This window comes from Lactuca sativa, chromosome 2 (assembly GCF_002870075.4).
Source record: "Lactuca sativa cultivar Salinas chromosome 2, Lsat_Salinas_v11, whole genome shotgun sequence".
Taxonomy (NCBI): domain Eukaryota; kingdom Viridiplantae; phylum Streptophyta; class Magnoliopsida; order Asterales; family Asteraceae; genus Lactuca; species Lactuca sativa.
Genome location: NC_056624.2, coordinates 113281883 through 113294567, shown reverse-complemented (window position 1 = coordinate 113294567; position 12685 = coordinate 113281883).

Genomic DNA, 12685 nt, shown 5'->3' with positions numbered 1-12685 from the left:
TTGCTCTGTAATATGGAGTAACATTGTATTTTAGAATATTAGGGTTTATCCTTTCCTAATACTCTACTTAAGTCGTTCCTAAAGTTTGTATTCATATAATCACAATGAATCCGTTAAAATATTAAACTTCTGGCGTTTTAAGTCTAAATACCAATCCGTGGAATTTAGTTCACTTAAGCTACTGCTCTGATACCATGATTGAAAGACCCTTGCTTTCATATTTGAAACATTATTACTCCAAAACATGCTACATGCATACTCATAAATAATATATTACATTGATAATGTGATTACAAAAGACTGGATACAAACCGACTATAAGACTGTTACAAAGTATTATATTCATTACATAACTACCCAGGATATTATAGTTTTATACATACATGGACACTTATTACAAAAGTAATAGTTTTAAACTATTCAAAATCTTCTAATAGTATATTTATATACTGGATCTTTATTACCTGCAATAGTTAATCATTAAGAGGGTAAGCGGTGACACATAGTGACTTCAGTAATGGATACAAGATAATGTTATGCCATATATATACTTGAATATGGCAGAAGCAAAGAGGAACAATGAACAATAAAGGCATATGTGAATCATGTGACAAGCTTTCCATATGAATCAATGATTTGATTCAAAGATATACAATAAATGAGACATATCAATTTTGATATTTGATATACATCAATAAAGCTTCAGCCCAAATGGCACAGAAGACATTTAGTTTCTGATTAAACATTTATGGTAGATATCAGGCTTTTAGCCCTATCTAGCCTTCTGCTAATGCCATAGAGGTAGAAGTCATTCTCTTGTGAGGCATGATCTATACGGCCAGAGGCTACATACCAATACCATCCTGAATATATGTCCTTTCACTGATCACATGGTGAAAAGTATAGCTTTTGCTACCATAATAGCATGAAATAATAACACGAGATAGTAACACGGAAAAGCACATAGCACATATAACACATAACATACAATTGTTCCTATATATTGAACTCACGGTGAATTAACTAGAGGTTAAAATAGTAACTTGGGCAACACTTTGTTGCTATAATTAGCTTTATTTGATGAAAACCAGGAGCTTTCTTGAAAACCGGGCCTTGCGAGGGTTGAGCTTCAAACCGAAAAAGTAAATTTTTCGAGCTCTTCGGGCACTTCAAGACGTGTTTCGGGTGTTGGGTATGATCTCGGGGATTCGGGGGAGGTTAGAATGATAAAAATATGAATTTAGGGGTGAAAGATGAGAATTTTCCAAAATTACCCGGGAGGTCTCACACCCTTCTATTTATATGGGCGAGGCACGGATCTTCGGCCGAAGGGAGGAGAAGCACATGGCAGTGCGAGAAAGAGTAGGTGGCGCGCATGTGAGAGGCTCAGGCGGCTGGTGCGAGGCGAGGAAACGTTGTCGACTTGCGAGGCACGTGTCATCAGTGAAGGTCTCCGGACGCGCCACAACTTGGACATGCGGTAGGTATGCCAAGCTTGTACATGGCCGAGTCCGAGCCATGCATGCGAAATTCCTCGGTTTTGGGTATTTTCTCGAATTTTGTGCCCCAAACTTAAAAAATCCATAACTTTTGCATACGAGCTTCGTTTTTTACGTTCTTTATATGCACACGTAGGTGAAATTATGCTCTACAACTTTCGTTTAGACTCCGTCGGCTAATTTTGAGTTTATTTGTAATATTATATTTTTAACAGGCCGGGACAGGAAAAATCTATTAAAAATTCATAACTTCTTCATCCGATGTCCGTTTTCATCTGTCTTATTACTGCCGTACCACTACTGATGAGACATTTGATTCTCGTTTAGTTTGCGTCGGCTAAAAAATCACTCGATCTCTATTTCGAGTTTTTAGCTGTCTACTACTATTCTGAAACTTAGAAAAATGATAACTCCTCATACGAAATCAGATTTGGACGTTCTTTTTATGAAAATACACGGTTTAACGAGTACTACGATTTTCATCTAGATCACTAAGGCTAAAAAATAGTTTATTAAAAACTCACTTTTTAAGCTATTCAGCGTCGTGCCGGTTTTGTCGCGGATCTTCAATTGGTCATAACTTCTTCGTTATAACTTGAATTTCGATGAGGTTTTCCCCTAAATGTTTGTAATGAAATTATCTACAGCTTCAAATAATAAAATTATACTTATTTCAAATTTTACATTTTCGTTAAATTTCAATATATGCCTTTTGATTGGGATCTCAAAAGACTTTCAATTTTTTCCGAGTGATTCTAAACATAGTTTTACTTCATTTCTAGTAAAAACTATTCGTTAGAACTCAATTACTCAAATTCATATAATATTTAATAATATTATTCATTACAAAAACGACAACTGAACGTGTATGTTATAGATCGTCTTTGTGGTAATTATCTGTTATGCCCTTATCTGTTATTTTTGTATGCTAGGATGCTCTGTGATACATGTTAGTAGTAGTAGGGGTGAAATAGTCCCCGAATACTAGTTGAAAGATACCGAAGGGTTTGCCAGAACCCATTCATGCCTAGTAGTATGTTTATGTTATGTTATTATGTGGTGGTGGTAAGGGGTGAAATAGTCCCCGGTTACCGGTTGAAAGATACCGAAGGGGAGGTTAGCTCCCGGTTAACGAAGGGGAGGTTAACTCCCTACTACCGGTTGAAAGATACAGAAGAGGAGGCCAACACCCAGATATGATAGGTAGTATGTGTATTGTATGGTATGTGGTATGATGGGGGAATTCACTAAGCTTTGTACTTACGGTTTTTCTGTTTTTGTTTCAGGTAATTGTTTTTAAAGGAAAGGAGGCAGCTCAATCGCGGCGCATCACACTATATTTTCGCACATGAGATCTTGGGGGTTACACTTTGAAAGTGTTTTATGATTATATGTTTTGATTAGTTCTACTTTGGTGTTGACATAGGATGTTATTATGAATGTTTCTATAATAATTGGTTTTATAATAAGTTAATTAAAAATGAAAATATTTGGTTTTGAATTTTGGGATGTTACACTTACCTATAGCTATTAAGAAATTTTGTTTAATAGTTAGAAATTACGTTGTATTCTGAAGAAAAAAAATTAAAACCTTATTTTTTTTAAATAGTTATTTTAATATGAATTGTTTTTTCTAAAAACTTTTGAAATTATGAGTGAATTGTTTCAAAAAAAATAATTCCGTTTTAATTATTGAATATATAGGTATTTTTTTTAAAAAAAAATATATATTTTTTTGTAAAGTTAATATGGATGGGGTGATTGGGCGCAACACTTTATAAAACATGTTAACAGATTTACTTAATTCTATATGTCTAGTTAAATAATCATAAATTTCAATAATTATTCAAACTTTTGAAGAAAATACAATCTCAAATATAAATCAGTTGGCCGGGTAAATTAAATATGTCTAAATTCTAAACAACTTGACTTGTATTTTCGATATCCTTTTTAATAGGAAATATACTAATATAATATATGTCAATACATGGACTATAACAACATATATAATGTATCAATGTGTGTATGTATTCTTTTATAAACAATATATATGGTTTAACATATGTCAATTTATATGTTGCATAATTTTGTAACACAAGATTCATACATATATATTAGGATTATTTTTAAACATATAATATTGCATAGTTTTATAACATAAAACTAATACACATAATATTGGTTTTGTTTTTCAGTTTTTATACTTTTTTTGGGTTTTTTTTTTTTTTTTATTTTAGTTTATAGATTTCTTCATCAACAAATGTTAATAAAATTTAACAAAAATACATAATTTGCTAAACCATAATACAAGAAGAATGTTTGTTTACATTTAGTCATTAAACTTTTTTGAGAGGGAAACGAACTTTCATTTTTGTTCACATTTAGTCATTAAACTTTTTTGATTATCTAATTGTCACTGAACTATTGAAACTGTTCACAAACAGATAATGAAAAAAAGTTTGGTGACTAAACGTGAACCAAATCGATAGTTCATTACCCTTTCAACTCATTATCCCTTTTTATTATAGCAAAGGAAAAGTAATGGAATTTTTATATGTGTCGTCAAACAATGAAGAGTCCTTACAATTGGAATAACTGTGAAAATAGACGGCTACGTGGTAAAATACAAGGCTACATGTTAATCGTAATGAGTCAATATAAGATATGTAAGTATGAAAAAACACAATGTCGGCTTAACTTTTCGAATAAAAATAGAAAGTCTTGGTTACTTTCAAATACATATTTCAAAGTAAATATATTACTGAGAGTAAAATGAGTTTTAAGAAGAGTTTAAATTCACAAAATAAAAGATTGAGATTCTATAAGCTTTTAAGATTAAGCGATCACATTGGTCGGCAAAGTCATCATGTATTACAACCAAATATAAACAGCCTAAAGTACTATATTTTTTTCTGGAATATTGAATGTTCGAGCGGTGACTCATACATAAAGGAAGTATATAATGATGCCGATTCTGAAAAATGCACTAATAGAACTAGATAAGATTTTGGCAAGATAATAAGGTTTCAAGTAGTGATGAGCTTGAAGCATGATAGAATTAGTTTCCACTAACTAGTTACTTTCAGTTTACACATAGATACAAGTATAACTGCTTAAATGTTATATGTTCTTATTACTTATATTTACAATACGTGTGTTCTACTTAGCTTACTTGGTTGAAACCGGTTTTTGTTAAAATAATAAATTATATATTTTATCGTATCTTAAACATATTGGGGAGTGATGGGTTGTAAAAGGTGAAATCATAAAAGGTTGAGGGCGTTCAGGTACTATTGTACCAATGGTGAATTGTCGTTTAGCAAAGTATAGATAAGGACCACACGCTATTTCGGATAGTCTAGTGGGACACTCGTAGCCTCGCAATCTATAGGTGTTAATGTACCATACGTTCATTCGGTTTAATATATCCCCCTATGGTTGCTTTATTGACCTATATTGCTAAGGAATCCCCAATGCAACAATGTCTATCGTTTCTCATAGGTGGTCTAGTGACATCATCATTATAGAATTGGAGAGTAAGAGTAATGGGAATGGCTAACTGGGTTATTTGTTTATGGTGAAACATATAATTAAAACAAAATAAATATATTATTGAGGGTTGAAATCCCTATGTGCTCACCAGGATCTCAAGCCTTGCCCACTCAGTTTCTTTGTATCACAGGTAGCGACGTAAGAACACATGTGTGATGAGTTTAAATCTGGAATGAGATTTAAAGGAGAATAGGCCATTAGAATAATAAACTACTGTAAAGCCTATAATATTATGTTTATGCTTTTGTTGTTGTATTGACCATAAAACCACAAGGCTTTTAAATATAAATGAAACACATTTCCTTGTAAATGCTTTGATAATGATATTTTCATGTTTTTGGCAACAAATTATGCACTATTACTCTTTTGAAAAGATTACTCTGATTTAAATAAAGATAAACAAATTGGTCTTTTCTGGTTGTGAAATTGGGGGTTTCATAGTTGGTATCAGAGCATTAGTTTAAGCGAACTACGATTTATGAGAATTCTAGACTTAAACTTAGAGATTAAGTGAAGTTGATGAGATGTGTGTCTAGTATGTTTTAGTTTGAATACTTAAATAGACACAAGCAGTATAATACTTTAACGTATAGGCTTTAATAACTACTATATGCTAATTAGATTTATTTGATAGCATGCCTTAGGTTGAATATCTTACTTGCTATGCACTAGAGGAGAGATGCCTTTTATGCTAATATGTGCTAAATGATAATAAGTACGCCATAGGTGGCTTACCTATATTACTAATATGAGGAAATTTAAGCTCTGATGCCAACCTTGGTTTTGAAGAGGAAATTTTATTAGTTTACGATTCTAAACATTTAATTACGGTATTAGAACTGGCATGCAACTTTTTGAGGTGATAAGAAGACTTATGATAGCTGACATCAATAACTTCGATCGAGGGATATCATAAAATGATACCTATCATGTGGTATCGTAAATAATGCTTATAGAGAAGTATCATATCTTCAGAGTACGTTTGATGAAATAATAGTATCTTTTGGGAGAGACGTTGTACGTTTAAAGTACATTTTGCAGGATGAATGAATTTTGGCGTGATCTATGGAGTTTTCCGACCGCTTGGCGTTTCCACCGCCGACCAACTCGAAGCTGTGACTGATTAAGGATTTAGAGAAACTAAAGATGGTGATAAATACTACAACGATATCCTTGTTAACGTTATACACGACATAGAATAGTTCAAGAAAGATAAAAGGGAAGGCTAACATAGTTTTCAAACTAAGTAGGCCGAGACGTTGTCTACTGCTCCGATGTAGTATGCAGTTTGAGTAGTGTGTTAAGATCTGATATGTACCCTATACATGATGCTTAAACTTAGTATTTAATAATACTTAGTGATAATTGACTTCTATCACATCCTTATGAAATTTCTATAGTGTGTTAAGCTAACTTTAACATACAAGATAATGGTGGTGAAATGAGTCATTCGATTGTGAAAGGCTGAGTGATTTACTTGTCTAAGTAAGGTAGAATACTTAGCTAAAGAAGAAATGCACCCATAGTATTGCACGAAAAATGATGTTGGTGTTAGGAACGAAAGAGAACCAAGTTGAAGCTAGTAGAACATGCTGAGATGAAGCTAAAATAAAGAATTGTTAGGATTGATTCCAATAAAGTAAACCTATAAGATACACCAATGAGAAGCAAACTTTCTAAAATTAACTCATATAAAGGAATGATGATGTCATGGGAGGATGATGAAATGTTGAAATGGAATGATATGTATGGTGACTTGAATGAGTTAGAAAATCATACAAATAGTTGGAGAGAATTTGTCTCCATAGTCGTAAAATAAATTTTGGTTTAGTGTTCCTTGTAGACTTGACACTACCTAAGAAATTTTTTTTGTGAAAAGTTTGGAAGTGAAATTAATAGCCTCCTAGGAAATGTATGAGAATATGCTAGATCGAGCATTTGTGTGAGAAGGGTCCTAAAAGGCAAGTCTAGGAAAGCGAAGATGTTCTTGATAAAGACACGAAATTTGAAGTTGAGTCTAGGAGAAATTGTTGTATGTGCTTGTTTTTACAAACTCATGTGTGATAAGTTGCTTCATGATTTTTTTTTTTTTGGTATGGTGACTTGGGGACTGCGAGGCAGTTCTTGGGACTAGTATGAGTAAGTGTGATATGTAGTATAGGCCTATACAACCCGAAGCACGAGACTCGTACTTGGACAAGGAGGAGTTGCAAGGTTACTAAGGCATTAGTAGTTGATTTTGTTTTGTCTGTTTCTGTTGTTATCTGTGTTATTGTGATGACTAGGAAAAATATTTTTTTTAGACCCTAATGGTCATGAAGGATCAAGTCTGATTAATATAAATCATTGAAAGGAGTTAGTTAGTTCAGAGAACTATGCCTACTGTAGCGACCGACTTTAGTCAAAAGATTCGAGAATGAGATGATTTAGGTGATTGACAGAAGATTGCAACTTTCATTAAGGCTGGGTAGCCGGTAGCTAGAAACGTTACCTGCTATGATGTGATTGTAACATATTAGAACGTGAAAGAAGGTTTCTCCCGTGTTAGTGTTTGAATCATAGAAACAAGTGTCTAGTTCGTTGGACTATGCAATGGAAGCTCATTAAACTGTAACCATTCAGTCTGTTGTTATCGCCAAAGTAACGACTTAATCTTTGGTTAAGTTTACGACCCACATAGAGGAGGAGCAGGAGTATTAAATAATGAGTTGATTTTTTAACTCGAAGGTTAGGACTGAAGGTCCAACAGAGGATGAAGGGTGGGTGCAAGTTCAAGCACCACCACTGGCTAAGAAGTCCAAAAGGTTAATAATCATTTAACAAGTCATGGAAATTACAGTCGTTGAAGAGAAAATGAGAAGACACATAAAGATTTTTTTTTTTGGTGTCTGTGTCTAAATATTTAGATATGTTCAAGATAATCAAATGGAACGCGACAAGGTTGATCGACTAGAAAAGAGGGAGAGAAAATGTTAAGTTCAGTTATCGTCGTTGTTGCTAGTAGTACATTAGTAAAACCCTCCTGTACTATTTAGTATAAAAATGCATCGATAGACGATTTTGTTCCTTTTGTAATGTTGATCGATATGAGATTATGAAATACGAGAAGATTGCTCGTTGCGGGAACATGAAGTGATACTATGGTAGGAATGTTAAATTCATTGATATGACAATTATGAGTTTCTTCGAAGAAGAAAGGGAGCTACAAATCACATATGCAGAGTAATCTTAGGCATTGATCAAATGTATGTAGCAGTAGAGAGAGGTTGAACCCAAGTAGGGGAGAACCAATCATTAAGTCAAAGGTGCAAAAGGCAACTCCACTTCGGTTGTGATGTCAAGGACATACGAAAACTGAAAGCAAACGGCAAGGATTGCCTGTATTCGCCAAGTTTAAGATTTCAGGGGTGAAATCATTCTAAGTGAGGAAGAATTGTAATGCATGTTATTTAGGGCTACATGTTTAAGTAATAATAATAATAATAATAATAATAATAATAATAATAATAATAAATATCCGTTTTATCGAACAATTAAAATCGTCGAATATGCTAATTGTTCTTTGTGCGCATTACAAACTATATAAATGTGTATTTATACTATACACGTATATGGAAAAACATTAGGATTACATAATATTTGTAGAAATCTTATTATTAATTTATCATGGAGTGATAAGATAATGTTTATAAATAAATAATTTTTCAGATAACTAATCTTAATGAAAATTGTAACGACCCAAAAATCTCACTCAATATGTTATAAGATGTATCTTGTCCGAATACATTTCAAGGTGAACCGTTAAAAGATATTTTTGTGATATAACTCTTTTTAGGATAACTATCATGTATATTTTACGATGTTGGTTATAGAACGTTAAATTTTGAAAGTACGTAAAATAATAAACACACACACATACACACACACACACACACACACATATATATATATATAGATGTTGGTTCCGTTGACAATAAAAAAAAAATAGAGATTGTGAGATATGTGTATAACCGTTTGATTTTCTTATGTTTGTTTCTGAAGCTATGTGGTGGCATATTTGTAATTATGTTGGTAACTTATTAAACTAATGCTGTTAATTTACGATTGTGGGGTTGTTGTTGTAATTTTACAAAGATTGATATGAATTTTGCAGGCTACGATACTGTAACCGCCTATTGTTTTGTTTTCTTTCTCGATCGAAGTCTCAATTTGAACTCTCAGGAAACCCTCTTTTTCTTTCTTTATCTCATTTTGCCCTAGTTTTCGTTTCTTACCTGTTATTGAGAAATCTGTAAATGTCTTCAGGAGAAAATATAAAAGAAGTTTCATCTTCCTTAATCAAAATGAAAGGTTAGAATGCGAGTTATTTTTCATTTTATTGATAATGTATATTTTTATTAATTAGTTAACTGTCGTTTTATGTTGATAATGGTGTTTTTTGTTTTGATTCAGTAGGTTTTTCGTCATTTTAACTTGATTTTGATGATTGTCTCGTTTAGAGTTGATATGTTTTTTATTATGTTAGTTTGTGGTGGTTTTTGTTGTAAGTTTTTGTTTATATTTTCACAGATAAGGATTTCAAAAGAAACTATGTTTGAAAAAAAAAATCAAAAATCAGAAAAATATCGAATGCGGTAGAAGTCTTGTTATTTCCAAAGGTACAGTTCAACAAAAAAACCATCTATGATTAGAAGTAGAAATAAACATATAACTTAATGTTTGAAGTTATTTGTTGTAATCATAACTGATTTTTTTATTTTTTCAGTGTACTGAACATAACATTTAGTTATATGTTTATTTTTACTTCTAATCATAGATGATTTTATACGTTTATTTATAGTCATTGGTAACTAGAAATGATAAATGTATTTTAATGTATCAAACATGAATATAAAGTTATTTTTGTAATGATAACTGATTTTCTGGTTCTTTTAAGTGGATTGTATATAACATTTAGTTTGTATTTTTATTTGTTGTTCTGTTTATAATCATTAGTGAATAGTAATGATAAATGTATGTTTTATTTTTTACTAACACTATTTTTGTAATAAAAATTGCATTTAAAAAAGGAATGTAGATAGCTCAAGGAAGACACGGTCATCTTCCAAAAGAGAGAAGGCGAATGAGGTGTCGCAAACGCGTTCAAAGACATCCAAAAAAACAGTTATTGCACAACCAAAAGTGAAGCTGAGGGTTAAGGTCAAAACTGTAAGTAAGAAACGTGAACTATCTGATGAAGATGATTCATATTTCAGAGTCGTCCTGGATCTTCAAAGAAACCAAAGAGAGAAACTAAAGTTTTGAAGAAAGATAAAAAAGCTGTTGTTATAAAAGAATTTCCTTCATTGAAGAATAGATGTTCACCCGGGTCATTGTTGAGTGTTATTCAAGGTTTAAGTAGAGAATAGAAGGATTGTGTTAGGGCTATGGGACTTGAGAGTTTGTTAGGGATGAAGATGATTGATGTACCGTTGAAGATTGTTTATTATGTTCTTGATCATTTTAATATTGAATCTTTGAAGGTGGAGTTTGATGATTGTGAAGTTAGTGTTGATAGTAAGTCTGTTCAAGAGATGTTAGGATTACCATCTAATGGCTCATTACTTTCAAACATGGATTACATTTCAGAGAATAATGAAGAGAGTTGTATGTTTGAGTGGAAGAAATAGTTTTTGAAAATATTGATAAATTGAGATTGAAACATCTAAAGAATGAACTTGCTCAAACTAGTGCTGCTGATGACAACTTCAGAATCAATTTTTTGGTTCTTTTTATTAATACTTTCTATGAGTCTACAAGCATGGGTAAATGTAATCTGAATCCATTGTATTTAATCAGAAGAGATACTGATTTAAGTAGCATTGACTGGTGGGATTACATTGTGGATTGTTTGGTAAGGACGAAGAAGGTTTACAATCCAGAGAAAGAATCTTCTTTCTTTTATGGACCAGCAGTATACCTTATGGTACGTGAGTTATTTTTTGATATTTATTATTCTTGTTAGTTGTAAAAATATGTTTGTTTTTATAATAAATTATATATGATTTTATTACATATAATCATATATAATTATGTAGTATAATTTTTGTTTAATTATATATTACACATCAAAATCATATATGATGTTATATATGTTATGATTTTATATATGTTTTCTGTAGTTGTTGTATGTGGATACTTTCAAGTTTGATCATTTGCATGTCACACGTAAACGTCAAACTATTTTTTATTGGACGTCAGAGAAGATAAGGTTTCTTGAGGATATTTTACAAGAGAATGGAGGATTTGGATGTGGACATGTTAATGAAGCATATGTTGAATAAGAATTTCAAGAATCTGAGTATAATGAGGAGGAATCTGGTGGTGATGAGGTTGAATCTGATGGTGAAGAGGATTTATGTGATGAGGATGAAGAAGACTTTGATGTTAATAAAGTTAGTGATGTGGAGGTAATTCTATAATTTTATTCATTTATGATTTAATTAGTTTATTCATTTATGACTTTTTATGTTTAAGTATTTTAGTTGTAAGTATCTTTTTCCTTATGTAGGTGTATGAAAGTAAAATTTCATGTATGTATCAAAATATGTAGGATTTGAAAAAGGATCTTGTTGTAAAGATAGACGAGGGAGTGTTGAAGTTTCCTCAAAGTCAAAATTTGAAAAATTGAAAATTGTTATTTCCTGTTGAAGATTTAAGCACTGAAAGTTTTGATTTCCGTTATGTTTTACAAAAATATAAAGAACCGATATTAACACCTGGTTTTGTTCAAGTTAATGATGAAGATTATGGGAATGATTTTCTTAATGATGATGAAAATGTTGAATATTATGATCAAGGGAAATGTTCTGGTGGTCAGGGGGATGGAAGTGGTCCACATGAGGGCAATATTGGTAAAAATCACTTTGAAGGTAAAGGTGATTATGATGAAGATGATGAACAAGGAAGTGGAAGTAGATGTAATAAAGAAGAGGACATGAATTTAAATTTTGTTGTCGAAAATGTTACTAAGAGTGTGGGTCTAATTGATAGCCAGGAAGGTGTATCTTTTAGTCAATTTATTTGCGATCCAGTTGTTGAAAGCTTTTTTAAAACTTTGGATCAAGATATGCATATTTTATTATTATATATAGTTTAATCATATATGATTTTAATTTTTTATATTTGAATTTTATAGCAACTGATGTTTGTTTAAATCAGAAACTAGTTGAAGATGATGTGAATTTGAATTTGACTGGTATTGATGATGGTAAGTATTTATTTATGTATTTTTAATACATAAAATATATATACATATGTTATATAGATGATTCATTTATGATTTTAATAATTTAGGGACTGTAAATTTGGGTGAGGATGATCATAAGAATAAAGTAATTTCAGATGGTATTGTTGATAAAATTATTGTAGCAAAGAAGGACGGAGAAGGTGAAGATGTTGAAGATTGTTCAAATAAAAATAAAGATGGAGGTAAGTTGTTTATAATTATTGTTTATTCATATATAATTGTGTTTATAATTATGGTTTATTCATATATGATTTTTATAATTTTATTGGGTAGAAAATGTTGAAGATTATGCAAATAAAAACAATGATTCAAATGAGACTCGATCATTGAAAAATGATATTGTTCC